The sequence below is a fragment of the Rhinatrema bivittatum genome, chromosome 1, assembly GCF_901001135.1.
Source record: "Rhinatrema bivittatum chromosome 1, aRhiBiv1.1, whole genome shotgun sequence".
Taxonomy (NCBI): Eukaryota; Metazoa; Chordata; class Amphibia; order Gymnophiona; family Rhinatrematidae; genus Rhinatrema; species Rhinatrema bivittatum.
This window is the reverse complement of record NC_042615.1, coordinates 63557530-63571376: the sequence shown is the minus strand read 5'-3', so window position 1 is coordinate 63571376 and position 13847 is coordinate 63557530. Positions and strand designations below refer to the sequence as shown.

The following is a 13847-nucleotide window of genomic DNA, read 5'->3' as shown; positions in this document are numbered from 1 at the left end:
TGTACTACTTGCTAACTTCTTGGAGTTCCCCGTAGTCTTTGTATTATCCAAAAGAGTAAATATCCGTTTCACATTTACCCATTTGTCCTTTCATGATTTTGTAGACCTTTATCATATCCCCCCTCAACCGTCTCTTCTCAAAGCTGAACAGTCCTAACCTCCTTATCCTTTCCTCACAGGGAAGCCGTTCCATGCCCTTTATCATTTTGCTCACCCTTTTCTGTACTTTCTCCAGTGCAAGTATATGCTTTTTAGATGTGGCAACCAGAATTACACACAGTAATCAAGGTATGGTCTCACCATTGAGCGATACATAGATATCCTTTGATTTATTTGCCATTCCCTTTCTAATAATTGCTAACATTCTTTTTGCTTTTTTGACTGCCGCAGCACACTGAGCCGATAATTTCAATATAGTATCAATTGTGACGCCCAGATCTGTTTCCTGGGTGGTAACTTCTAAAATGGAACCTAACATCGTGCAGCTACAGCATGAGTTATTTTTCATTATATGCATCACCTTGCAATTGTCCACATTATTTTGCATCTGCCATATCGATGCCAATCTTCCAGTCTCGCAAGTTCCTCCTGCAATTTATCACAATCTGCTTGTGATTTAACTATTCTGAATCTGGTGTCATTGAGGTCATTTAAAGTACATAACTAGTTTCTTATTTCTCAACCATAACCTGACTCTGGAGATGGTATGCCTGGATTAATACTGATATCATTTTCTCATACCATTCATTGGCAATATGCCCATAGTATGGCAAATCAAAGAGCAGGCTGTGTTGGAGACATCTTCTCTGTTGACAGTTTTCTTCTAAAAAAAAAAAAAGAAAAACAACATTGATTTTTGTGGAGTTAGACAGGACGAGCTTGCAAACAAGGAACCCAATATTCAGCGTCACTTAAGCCAAGATTTATCAAAATGCTATTAATGTAGTGAAAATAGTTCCTGCAATAAAAAAGGGCATGGTTAGGATAATTTCCTTTCTACTGCATTTTACACAGCTAGCACTGATTAGTGCATGGCATGTTATTTTTGCAGTTTATATATACCGGCTTCCTGCAGCTGCCTCTTTGAGATTGTGTCCAGTTTGTCTATCTTTTTGTGAGGAGGAGTGGTAGTGGAGGAGTGGTGGTTGTGGTGAGGAGGATGAAGTGTGAGAGGTGTGGGGAGAGAGAAGAGGAGAGGCCTGAGGAAGTGGAAGGATGAGGGCACGAGTGCTAGGAGTAGGAGTAGGGCCAGGGACAGGAGTAGAGATAGGCAGAAGGGAAGGGATAGGAGGAGGTGGGAGGGGGAAGGAGATAGGCAGGCGATGACGGAGGAAGGATGATGGCAGGCTAGGGATAGAGAGAGAGGGCAGGGGAAAAGGGAGTTTGCAGTGCAGGGACAGGAGGAGGAAGAGGAAGGGAGGGGAGAGGGGAATAGGAGGGACAGTGAAGAGGGAGGACACATCTCCGGAAGCGGAAGTGGCACCCCCTTCTGGCAGCAGGATGCCTTCATCTCAGGGTTATCAAGTTCAGTGTGCAGGCTTCATTCACATACATATACATCCATCCCCCCCAGGCAGGCTTCATTCACATACATATACACCCATCCCCCCCCAGGCAAACTTCATTCACATACATACACACCCATCCCCCCCCCCCCAGGCAGGCTTCATTCACATACATACACAACTTCTATGCAGGCAGGGTGTACAGATCTCTCTTGCTACCGCTGCCAGCCAGTGCCTTGTTCCTTGGAAGAGCACAGGATTTGTTGCAGAGCTGTAAGCATCATTCCTGCGGCATCTCCTCGTGTGCTGGCCGGCCCACGGTACTCAACACAAGCTCAACTTGTATGTTCAACTTGTACATCGCGAGATGACCATACAGGAAGTGCTAGCACCACAAGTATTGAATACCGCGGGGCTGGCAGCACACAAGAAGGAATCGCAGAATGAGCTCCTGTTTTCTTCTGCTGCTACTGATGACTGCAGGAGCCTCTTCATTCTTCTGCCGCTGGTGAGATGGTGTCCATCGGCGGCTACATAGGCCTCTCACTGCTCCCTGTACTAGGCCCCCTTCCATCACAGCTGTTGCCCTCCCAGGTGTGCTGCCCCATGCAATTGCACGGTTTGCACACTTAGTAGCACCAGGCTTGGAAAGAATCCTTTACATGATGGGAATAACATGGTGGAACCAGCTCCTGAATATACTGTGGAAGGAAACATGCATTAAGACCTTTAAAAAATCATTGAAGGCTTTCCTATTTACTACCTTCCAGGTAGTACTCAAACTAACAGTTATCATGATTGTATTGACATTCACACTAGTCACAGCGGTGTGATATTATGCTCTGCTCACCAGTGTTTTATTCATTTATGGTTGTTTGGTTATTTAAGTTGAATGTTTTTATATAAGTTGCATAGAACCGTGGATATAGCAGCATATAAATACAAAATAAATTTAAAAAATAACTTTGTGCTATATATTAGATACTTAAGAGAAATGTGATGGGAAATATATTACTTGTTTGAGGAATTTACATTTAAGTCTTCAGGAATCTCAGCTAAAACAGTGATTGCAATGAGGCATGAATCAGTCAGCATAATGTTTGTGTTAGACCATGCTTGCCCCTTGATCTTTAAGATCAAGCTGACATTTGAATTTTAGAGAAATGCTACACCTGGCTGACAGAGAAATATTGGTCACAGGTATCTGGAACAGCTTAAGACGAAACTCAGGAAATGTATACGTTTGACAGGCCGCTAGTAGCTGTAGATACAGATGTAGCTGATAGGCCATAATGCTATTGCTTCTTGGAAAATGGCAGCTGTGGTTAGCTAAATGTCACTAAGGTTTCTTCCACTTGGGTGAGCTGATATCTCTATATACAGATGGAACATGTTATTTATGTAGCAAGCATGTAACAGGCATCAGAGATGGGGAAAGTATTTGCACCCAGCATTCACATGTAGGTCTTGGTTTCTTCATAAGCTAGTCCTGTGGTCACCACCTCTGGCTCTCGCTTTGCCTGTTGTGTAGTGATTTTTAGCATCTACAAGCTACACCCTGTGTACCTGCAAGCTACGTGATGTTTATGCTTGGCATAATGCCATCTTTGTTCTCAGGTCATTATAAAAACCCCAGATTGTGATGCTGGTGCAGATTAGTCTGAATTGCTGATCTCCTTGCACATGCAAGCAAACTGTCCCAAATAAAGAAAGCTTACCAAAGCTACTGAGTGTGAGAACTTTGCCCTATCGCCTTTAAAAAGAGATTCAAAACTTGGCTATTCGAACAAGCCTTCTATCCATACCAATAATTTTCCACTCAATCTTTCCAAATATGTGCACCTCGTACTGTGTCTCCTGTATATTTAGCCAGGTCCTTTCTAGTACTTCATTATTTATTATATCTTTTGTTCTTTAATCCCCAGTTACTTGATCCAAGTTTATCCACCTGTTCGATGTAATTGCATTCTGTCTTGCCTGTTTAATGTTATAATGTAAACCGAATTGATATGTAACTTTTGCTACATGAATTTCGGTATATAAACATGTTAAATAAATAAATAAAATAAATTTTGTCTCACATTCAGGCAGGTAAAAACTGCCCAAGGACCTCAAACACCCTTTATTGGGCCAGTTTGGATACAATACTTTCTTTAAACAAGGATTAAAAATAAACTTCTCCGGTCCTGCAGCTTCTGTGGAAAATCACGGAAACAATATATTTTCTTTCTTTCTGTAACACAAATTCTCACGTTAAAAAAAGGTTAATTCAATCTTTTAAATCAAATCAGAAGGCAAGACATACATTATTTCTTTGTTTCTAAACAAGTAAGGCAGGAAACACCTATTTCCTGTCCCATTTATGTATCTGCAATGAGTTACTTAATTTCATAAAAAAAGGGGATTATTGTCTGTTGCTGTCTCTCGGTCCCTACCTGTTCCTACTCTCTCTGTGGCTCTACTCTCTATCTCTGCTCCCTATCCCTGTCACTCTGTATTTCTCTGTCTAAATAATTTCTTTTTCTTAGGCAAATTAAATCATGTTTCACTCCCTGTGTAAGGCTGTTTTTCCGTCGATAAGTGAGTGAATCAGCCATGCTGTCTTGAGTTCGATGTCATCTGGTGCCGTGAGGCTCAGAACCTTCTCAGTATAGCAGAGCTTGATGCTGTGCTCATGCACGGAGTTCCCACATGATTACCTCAGTCATCAGTCTTCTCATCTCACGTCATTGAGAGCCAAACAGTACTTTTACTGCTTGAAAATGTCAAAAAGAGCCACAGGATTTAAATATTGTTCTTGTGGGCACAACATGTCCACAACCAACAGACATAATTATTGTTATTTATGTCTGGGCCCGGAGCATTATCAGGCTACATGTAAGGACTGTGGCTGCATGTACCCACTGGCTAGAAAACAGAGGGCCGAAAAGATTGCAAGGCTGCAGGAGACTGAGGCAGGATCTTCTCTAGGATCCTTCACCTCGACATTCAGTTCATTCATTACCAGGCCCCAAGCCACAACATCCAATCCAGCAAAAGAGAGTTTCTTCAGAAGGCCTGAAATCAACAATGCAGCACAAGCAAAAACAGCAAGCACCCCAAGACTAACAAAGCCAAACCCCAGAATGATCAGGGTAGTGCTTTGAGGCCAAAAACATCCTCGCAAAATAAATCTGCGTTGGCACAAATGAAAGCGAGACATGAGTCGGGCAGATGCCCAAAAATAGCATTGGAATCCCATGCAGTGGATACAACCACATGCGGCGCGCCTCAACTTGGCGCACACAGGGCACAACACCATGACATGCATTGTCCAACGCAGATGGTGCCATTGACGCACGGCGTAATGCCAGCAAAGCCGTATGACGGAGCAGCCACTCACAAAGCATGCGTCGACACATGACACAAATGCAGGCTGAGCAAAACTGGTAAAGAGAACACGCAACGCAGATCCACTACACCCGGAGCAGTCGAAGTTCCTAAAACCAGCCAGGGAAAAAAAATGACGCAGAAGGGACAACGGCCCACTTCTCGGTCCCATGATCGCCACCATTCCGAGACAGTTTCAGCTCTGCGGGAATTACAGAAAGGTAGACCATCACCAAACCTAGAGGACTCAGTCGATGTAGAACCCATCCTAGAAACTTATACACCCAGACCATGGTCGTCCCCAGTGAGATCTCCTTCAGTTATTTCATCGAGTTCATCACAAAATGGTCTTTAAGTATACTCTGGATTATCAACAGCATCCAGACGAAGACAGATTATACTCAAATTCAAGAATAATTATTCTACCATAACAAAACAAACTTTGAAGAGCCTGCGGTCCATAGGCCTCTACACTCTCCGACTTCAGATATATATCTAGCTGCCATACCACCGTCACATTCACTTAAGAGCAGCAGTCTTCTTCACCAATACGAAAGCTTCAGAAAGGAAAACCTGCCCCAATTTCTCTGAGGCGGAGTTCAGCTGAAGCAGTGCAGTAAATTTCAGCCATATTGAAGGGCTTTTTCTCAGCCTGGCATCCAAGCAGCAGCCCACCAAGATTCCAACATACCTTACCAGACTTAAATACTGAGGAATGGGATTGAGAGGGTACTCGACCCAGAGCGGACAGCCCGATGAGCCCTCATTAAACAGAGATTTCTCCTGCAAAAGATCCAGACAGAGAGAACTCACCTCTCGTATAATTCTCTGCCTAAGTCACCAACCTCTTCCACAGGTCTCCTTTCAGATAAACCAGAGGACCTTCCAGAACATACATCTCCCCTGGAGGGTTTAACATACTCCAGATTGTTGAAGAAGATGGGAACAAGATTAAATGTTGAAATTAGGAAAATCCCAGATCCCCGCAAAGAGTCTTCGGGATACTGAAGATTTTGGATATTCCGACCGAACCAGCAGCCCTTCCATTGCATGCTTAGACATGGTCCTCTTTAAATCTTGGGAATCCCCACAGACCAATCTGCCAGTAGCCAGAAAGTTAGACTTGAAGTTTTACCTCAAAAAGTCACAATGTTATGGCCCTGTTAATCTACCACACGCATTGGTCAAGTAAAATCGGCAATGAAAAAGTCAAAACTTCACATGAACTCCCCTCTAGGTAGAGACAACAAGATTTTAGATGACTTTGCGAGAAAAATCTTCCAGAGCTCCATGCTAATCTCAGCAGCATCAGTTTTACATGGTGCATTACGTATTTGAGTGCTTGCAACAACTCAAACACTTCGTATGCTCTGAAGCTGGTGAACAAATAACATCTTAGCCATTATAGCACCAAGAAGAAGGAATTTGATATCTCCTACTTTTGATTTATGAAGCATTTGAAACAAAGTAAAAGACATCTGCTTCTTCTATAGCGGTACTTAGGACCGCTTGGTAACGAGCAAGCGCAGTTAGGGGCAATGTTCACGAAAGACTTGCGGATCTCCCCTGATTAAGGGACAGCTTGTTTGGGGACAAACTCTGTGACACAGTGGCACAGATAAAGGAGCAGAATGTGGTGGTGCAGGCCCTGACGCTGCAAATAAACCAACCTACCTCATTTAAGCAATTAAACAATACAAGAAATCCTACTACCAGCGTAAGCCCTACAAACAGTACACCCAATATAGGGTTGCTGATCTACCAACAACCTTTGCAAAGGGGGCATCCATGGGACTCTAGACCCTAGAAACCTCAACAGCAGACAAACTTTAAAAAACCAACAAGGATTTTGAAAAGTCCAGGCCTCAGCCACAGGCTCTGGTCGGGGACAGGGTCACCAATCATTTTTTAGCTTGGGCCCAAATAACTTCTGATGAATGAGTTCTGAAGATAATTTAGCATGATTATCACCTTCAGTTCACCAATTTACCGAGGTTGCCAGATGCAGCACCACCAACGAAACACCTCGATCAGATTCCCTTCTTGAACATGGAAGCACAGAAGCTTTAAAGCAAAAAGCCTTTCAATGAATTCCACCTTCTTACAGTAGCAAGGGATTCTACTCCCAGTACTTCCTCATTCCCAAATGTACAGTAGATCTTTGCCCAATTGTAGATCTCTGTTTTCTCAACAAAACACTGAAAAGAGAAAAATTCAAGATGACAACTCTGAAGTCCATTTTGCCCTTCATACAGCCGGGCAATTAGATGTGTTCACTCGATCTGAAAGATGCATATGCCCATATTCCAATTCCCCATTCTTGCTGGTGATACCTTTACTTCCAAGCGGGCAATACACATTATCAGTACAAAGTACTCTCTTTTGGATTCTCCTCTGCCTGAGAGTTTTCACAAAATGCTTAGCAATGACGCATCTTCACCAAAAGGGGTTACAAATCTTCCCCTATCTGGACGATTGGCTGATAGTTTCCCTGAATCCCGCAGATCTACACAAGGACCTTTGGATCATGATCCAATCCTTAGAAAGGCTAGCACTCCTCATAAATTACAAGAAGTCAATCCTCTAACCAACAAGAGTGTTACAGTTCATAGGGGTAAGGATAGACTCTATGTAAGAAGGGGCGTTCCTGGCCGTCAACAGAATGAAACACCTACACCTCCTACCTTTACATTTACAAAGCAAATCCAGGACAATGGCACGCAAATTACTAGTACTATTAGGCCATATGGCAGCGGCCATTCATATAGTGTGTCTGACCTGCCTACACATATGCAGGTTAAAGTGGTGCTTGAAGAGACAATGGTCTCAGATGTCTCAACCACTTTCCACCAAAAACTGTATTCAGTGAATACACTGAATTCACTGTATTCAGTGAAAAAGGACTTAACTTGGTGGCTAAAACTGAAAGTGCTAACAGAAGGGGCCCCCCTAGGACTTCTTCCGCACAAGTTAATTATAATCATGGATGCCTCCACCACAGGGTGGGGAGCTCATCTCTTCCATTACCAAAAACGGACGGTGGTCAACCTTGGAGGCAACATGTCAGATCAATCTCCTAGAACTTGGAGCATTTCAAAACGCCCTACTTTTGTTTGAACATATCCCGACAGGGAAGGCAATCATGGTTCACACAGCCAACCAGGTAGCCATGTTTTACATAAACAAGCAAGGAGGATCAGATTCTCTTAGTCTGTGCACAGAAGCGAATCTGATAAAGGAAATGGGCAGCCCAGTGCTCTATAATATTGCAAGCAAAGTACCTGCCGGGAATAGCAAACATTCAGGCGGACAGACTCAGCAGTGTTTCATCCGCACAAGTGGGCTCTGGACCAGACCATAGCAGACAAGATCTTCGCCAGTGGGGCACTCCCAGCATAGACTTGTTCGCAACTCATTACAATACAAAGCTGCAAAGGTACTCCTCTCTTCTTCAGTGTCCTGAACGGGAGGCTCAGGATGTGTTCCTTAATTTGTGATCAACAGGTCTACTCTACACGTTTTCTCCAATTCCACTCTTGACTCGAACAATACAGAAGTGTATTCAAGATCGAGCAGAAATGATTCTCATAGTTCCAGTATGGCTGAGACAACCAAGGTACGCATATCTTGTGCAACTTTCAGTACAACCACTGAGACCCCTGGGAAACCAACCGGGCCTCCTCACTAAGAGAACGGAACCCTCCTCAATCCCCTTCTCATGCCACTCCACCTAACGGCGCAAAACCTCCACGCCGTTAGGTGGAGTGACATGAGAAGGGAATGGATGTGGTGCATGTGGGTACCGACGACGTGGGAGGGTGTGAGAGGGAGGTTCTGGGGGGTCAGGTTTGGGCTCTTAGATGGAGGGCTGGGGTCCAGGACCTCCAGGGTAGCATTCTCTGGTGTTCTTCCTGTTCCATGCAAGGGTTCCCCAGAGGCAGGCAGAGCTCCGGATGATTGAGGGATTGGGGGGACACTGGGGAGGATAGGGCCATCACAGGGGGATTGGGTGATTTCTTTGCTTCAGTTTTGCTGGGGAGGGTGTTGGAAAGATGCCCGTTCCAGAGGGGGTTTTCATGGGTGATGGCGCGGGTCAACTGGACCAGGTCGCAGTGAGCCTGGAAGATGTGGTGGGCCTGTTTGGCAGGCTGAGGAGTGGTGGGTCACCTGAACCTGATGGTGTACACTCTAGGGTTCTGGAAGAGCTAAGAGATGAAATTTCAGACCTATAGGTGGAAATTTATGGCCTATCATTGGGATTGTCAGATGTGCCTGAGGATTGAAGGATGGCCAATGTAACCCCTATGTTTGAAGGGGGATCCAGAATTGATCTGGGAGGCTATGGATCGGTGGGCCTGACATCGGTGCTGGGAGAGATTGTGGAGATTGTTTTCAAGAGTGGAGTTGTGGGACATTTGGATGGACGTGGTTTGATGGGACGCAGCCGGTATGGATTTGCCCAGGGGAAGTCTTGTCTCACAGATCTCCTACAATTTCTTTAAAGGGGTGGATGGACATGTGGATGGGGGTGGACCGGGAGGTGTGGTGTGTTTGGATTTTCTGAGGGCATTTGACGGAGTCCTGCGTGGGAGGCTTCTAGGAAGATTGAGGGGTCATGGGTTGGGGGGGTGATGTCCTTTTGTGGATTGCAGGTTGGTTGAAGGACAGGAGGCAGAGAGTGGGATTGGGTAGTCAGTTCTCACAGTGGAGGGGGTGGGCGGTGGGGTGCCTCAAGGATCTGTGCTTGGACTGGTGCTCTTTGGTGTATTTGTAGGTGATCTGGAGGGCGGTATGGCGAGTGGGATGATCGAGTTTGCGGTTGACACGGAATTGTGTGGAGTGGTTGAATCTCGGGTGGATTATGGTGAATTGCAGGGGGATCTTGCGGGGCTGGAGGATTGGGCTTCCAAGTGGCAAATGGAATTTGAAGTGGACAGGTGCAGGGTGGTGCAGGTGGGGAAGGGTGGCCCTTGCTGTGGTTGCACAATGTTGGGTTCTATCTTGGGAGTTGCCACTCGGGGGGGAGTGATCTGGGCATCATGGTGGATGGTGCATTGGGGTCGTCAGCCCAGTCTGTGGTAGTCGGGAGAACGGGCAGAGTGTTGGGAATTGTTGGGAGGGGAGTAGAGAATGGGGTGGTAAAAATAGTGCATCGAAAACACACGGCCAAATGGAAGCTAACAGTGCACTCAGCCTGAACGCACTTTACTGCATCGGCCCGATTGAGAGCTGCATGTTCCAGAGGATCCCTATCTAACTTAGGATTCAAGAAAAGTGAGTGAGATCAAAAAGGACAAAGGAGAACTGTGAGTAATACTAAATTGAGCTATATCTGAGAACCCCATTTGGAATCTTTACCCCTGGAAGTTACAATTGGGATTCTATGCAGAGACTGTGTAATAGATATTTCTGGCCAGCTGGAAGGGTATTCTGTCCCAATAAGGATGCCCTTGCCCACTTGGGAACCTCATTAATTCAAGCCCTGGATGGTGGTTGTTTCCCTTGCCCCTAGACCAAGATAAAGAGACCCTTGGGCAGAGAGAGAGAGAGAAAGAACTGTACCAGCCACTTTGGATTAAAAGAGTTTATTTGCCATTTTTCCAGTTGTCATTAAGAGAACGCTTTCAATAAAGATTGATTTTGGACACACCCAGAGTCTTCTGAGTTGTTTTTTGGTACTTACAACATTCACAGCATTGGGGGAAAATGTATCTTTCCCAGGGAACAAAAAGTAAAGTCACTCCTGTCTCTCTGGGTCTTGAAAGGAGTTTTTTTTTCCCTCCCACCAACAAAGAATCCAGCCCTGGAGGTATGATAGTAATTGAGAGAGCTAGTTTGTAAGTGTATCGAGTCCCAAGAGACTAAAAATCTTTTATGGCCCCATTGGAGTCAGCCAGCTCCCCGGGATGGAATTACATTACAGTTTTCAAAATTATAAAAATAAGGAGGTAAAGCTTCAGCAATTTCGGAAAGCAAAGCTCTCATTCAAGAAAAAGGTCATTATAAGTCAGAAAAACCTCCTTCCAACCAATTATTCATTTGAAAACATTTTTTACAGACCCAAAAAATGCAGCATCCTTGAAAGTGTATCAACTACAGAAAAAAATCTTTTGTTAATCCACAAGATGGAGCTCTAGGTTTAGCAGTTCTTTTCTTAACAACCCATATTTCCCATTAAAAAGACAAAGAAATATATTTAACTTAATATATACTCCAAGGAGTCGAAAAATCCACATATTGGAGCTTTCACAATTTTTTAACAGAAGCATTGAAATCTTGAAGATTGTGGATTTTTTTACTTCATGGACTATTTATAAATTAAGTACACTTCTTTGACTTTTGGAAATGTGCCTTCCCCAGTATATCAAATTGCTGAAAGGGCCAGACTCTAAAGGGGAACCCTCTCCTGGCCCTCTCCAGTAATTAGAATGTGCTGTGCCTTTTAGGGGGAGAGGGGTGCTGTCGCATCCCTGGACTCAGGCAGCAGATTGTCTTGAGCCGCCCCTGCTGCTACTTGGCTCAATTTGCTACCCAGTGGTGATGGTCATGTGCAACAAATCTTGGTAGAACATGGACCAGAACAAGTTCAGCAATTTGATTTCCCTAAAAATAGTGATCAAAGAAAATTCTCAAAAAGTCTTTACATTGGGAAGAAATGCAACATCCGTAGCTACAGTACTCTGTGTCGAGGGACTGTGCGTTTTGCTTCTATTGATTGCTGTTTACCAGTAACACGATTCGTGCATTATCTCTTTCTGATAAAGGTTCCAAAGAATAGAAGAACAACATATTTGCAATTCTAGCAGCACACAAGAGAAGCAGTGAACATTTGGAGAATTTTCAGAACTGGAAGGAACCTGAACTGTGATTGGAAAAAAAAAAACAATTGTTGAAGAAAATGTGAGCCTTATTAAACAACAAGAAAAGTTTTGATAGCAAATCTTGGAACGACTGATCGCTTTGATGAGAATTCTTGGTAAGCAAACTCTGGCCTTTCGGGGAACACATGAAAGACTTTACACTCCTAGTAAGGAAAACTGCCTGAAATTTGTAGAATATCTAGCTTTGTTTGAGCCACTTATGGATGAGCATCTTCATGAGTTAAGAAACACTGAGACACATGTCCACTACCTTAGAAAAGATATACAAAATAAATTGATTCAACTTATATGCAAAGCCATCAAAGAGGAAATCCTAACATCTGCTCATGTTGCCAAGTGCTTCTTAATCATTTTAGACTGTACAACAGATGTAGGCCATGTTGAACAAATGACCATGATCCTTCATTTTGTGGACATTGTTTCAGTCTCTAATAATGATCAGCCTGTATGTATAAAGAAACATTTCTTTGAATTTGTGCCACTCCAGGAGAAAACTGGTGCTGGAATAACAAACACTGGGGCCGATGCAATACAGTGCGCTCAGCCGAGCGCACTGTATAACCGGCAGTCAGACGCGGGTTGAATAGGCGCTAATGAATCCCCTAATGCAATAAGGGGATTAACGCCTATTCAACACACATCCAACCCAGAATGAGTCTAATAGCACTAATCACATGCAAATACATGTGATTGAGGCTATTAGTATTCACTCCAGATGCAAAACCAAAAATGGGTCTAGGACACACATTTAGCGATCAGCAATTAACGCCTGCCTGGAGCAGGTGTTAATTGCTGAGCGCTCCTTAAACCAGTACAGAAAAGCAGAAAAAACTGCTTTTCTGTACTGCCTCCTACTTAATATCATTGCGATATTAAGTAGGAGGAAAAACAAAATTAAATAAAGTTAAAAAATAGAAAAAACAACATTGGCAGTCGGGTGCAGGATACAGATGCTCGAATGACAAGCATCTGTTTCCTGAACCCCCCCTGAATGTGCGGCTGTGCGGCGCTTAGGAAAGCCAATGGACCGCCGATACTGATCGGGTTCTCGTTAGCAAGGAGGTGCTAGGTGCGCGCAAGCAACCCTAGCGCCTCCTTACTAATGCGCCCCCCTTGGGGGCGCCTGGGGCGCATTAAGAAAGTGGGTGCTGACTGTTCAGCACCCGCTTTCTGCGCATATTTATTGCATTGGCCCCACTATCTTTTGCCAGTTGGAAGGTTTGTCATTGCCCATTGAAAACTTACATGGTCAAGGCTATGATGATGGAAGCAATATGAAAGGGAAAGAAAATGGTGTGCAAGGAAGAATTTTGGATGTTAATCCACGAATTTATTTGTTCCTTGCAGTGCACATTCTTTGAATTTGGTTGTTAGTGATGCTGTTAAGTGTTGCTTAGAAGCAACAGCTTTCTTTAACCTAGTACAACATGTTTATGTATATGTCTCAGCTTCAGCATTTCATTGGGAAGTTCTAATTTGCCATGTGCCTACTCTTACAGTGAAACCATTGAATGATAAAAGATAGGAAAGTCGAATTAATACACTGAAACCACTATCAACTAGATCAGGGGTGGGCAAGTCCGGTCCTCGAGGGCTGCAAACCAGTCGGGTTTTCAGGATACCCCTAATGAATATGCATGAAATAGTTTTGCATACAACTGATGCAGTGTGTATGCAGGTCTCTCTCATGCATATTCATTAAGGATATCCTGAAAACCCGACTGGTTTGCAGCCCTCGAGGACCGGAATTGCCCACCCCTGAACTAGAAAATATCTGTGATGCACTAATTAAAATTGCTGATGACACGACCCTAACAGATCATCTGCCAAAAACCTCACGAGTAGAAGCACAAGCTGTTGCAAAAAGTATTTTGAGCTTCAATTTTGTGGTTTCTCTTGTTGTGTGGCATAGCATCCTTTTTTAGATCAATATGACTAGAAAACAACTTAAAGTGAAGGAATTTGATATACACAATGGCATTTTGCAACTGAGTGGAACCAAGACATTTCTTTTAGACTACAGGATTGAGTAAGGATTTGTGAAAACACTGGTAGATGCACTTGAACTGGCTAAGGATTTGGAGATACCTGC

The 13847-nt window shown here is 43.9% G+C and overlaps 1 long non-coding RNA gene across 1 annotated transcript in view; it reads left to right on the top strand.

Moving 5' to 3' along the window:
• Positions 1–13847, top strand: part of LOC115079922 — a 41815-nt gene that overhangs the window by 1273 nt on the left and 26695 nt on the right. The window contains exon 2 of the long non-coding RNA XR_003853445.1: positions 11639–11850. This is a non-coding gene — a long non-coding RNA (uncharacterized LOC115079922). The remainder of the gene's footprint in view (positions 1–11638; positions 11851–13847) is intronic.